We start from the raw sequence: 1,091 nt of genomic DNA on the forward strand, positions 1-1,091 counted from the left end.
CGAGGAGAAAAGCGGCCCACAGGGACGGGGCGGGGTGGGGAGGGTCCCCGAACTCTGCTGCTGCCCGTGCAACCCACTCCTTGAAGTTTATCCCACCTGGAATAAAACAAACACACCGCCACCCTCTGGGCGGCGTCGCAGCGCCGCGCCCAAAGGCGGTCTGAGAAATCCGGAGGTTCACTGGCGTGTTTGTTTCCCGCGCCCGCGCACCTCGAAACCGAAAGCAGAGTGGCTGGGCCCGAAGCCCGCCTGAGCGAGCGGCCTGGCCCGCCGCCGCCGCCGCCCAAAGCGCGCCGAGCTCGGCTGCAGTTGCCTTGGCGGCCGCGGCCAGCCGACAGCAACAGTGAGTTGCAGCGGCAGAAAAAGCAGGCTCCGGCTGGCGGGCAGCTGCAGCTCCAGCTCGGGGAAAAAAAAAAAAAGAGCGGCGGCGAAGAGCGAGACGGTGTAGTACGGCTTGTAGGGTGAGCGAGTGAGACACCAGGATGGCCGAGTGGTTAAGGCGTTGGACTTAAGATCCAATGGACGTATGTCCGCGTGGGTTCGAACCCCACTCCTGGTAGTTAGGCTTTTTTTCCTCACATTAAATTTTTTTTTTTTTAAACATATATACATTTTCACTGAGCACATTATGCCTTAAACTCAGGAATTCTGTCTCCTAGTTGAGAGAGGAGTTAAGTCCCACAACACGCGGCTCCGCTTCCCACAGGCCAGAGGCAACCCAGCGAGTGGGCCGGGCGTGGGGCTCGCGCGCGGGCGCTGACCCCCGGTCGGGGCGGCGGGGGTCGGGTGGGGTGGGCGTCGCACGCGCTCAACTGCTTCGGGGGGCCCCGGCGGGGTCGGGACTCGGGAGGCGGCCGCGCTGCGGGGCGCACCTCCCTCGCTAGCTGGGCAGGAAGGCCGCCTGTGATAACGGCAGGCAGCGTAGTTAGAAAAGTGCAGAAAAAGTCAAGAATGCATCTCTCCCTTTTCATAATTTTTCGCAAAATTAATTGTGTGCCCAGAATTCTTTCGTTAAATCCATGAAGATGGAGACAGTATGCATCACAGCTACAAAATGGACTCTAATCGGTAATCGCTAAGAATTTTAAAAT

The 1,091-nt window shown here is 59.0% G+C and overlaps 1 non-coding gene across 1 annotated transcript; it reads left to right on the forward strand.

The window, feature by feature from the left end:
• Nucleotides 1-476: 476 nt before the first annotated feature.
• On the forward strand, nucleotides 477-559 carry TRNAL-UAA (transfer RNA leucine (anticodon UAA)). The gene has a single exon. It is a non-coding gene; the product is annotated as a tRNA-Leu (tRNA).
• The last annotated feature ends 532 nt before the right edge of the window (nucleotides 560-1,091 follow it).

This window comes from Dama dama, chromosome 26 (genome assembly GCF_033118175.1).
Source record: "Dama dama isolate Ldn47 chromosome 26, ASM3311817v1, whole genome shotgun sequence".
Taxonomy (NCBI): Eukaryota; Metazoa; Chordata; class Mammalia; order Artiodactyla; family Cervidae; genus Dama; species Dama dama.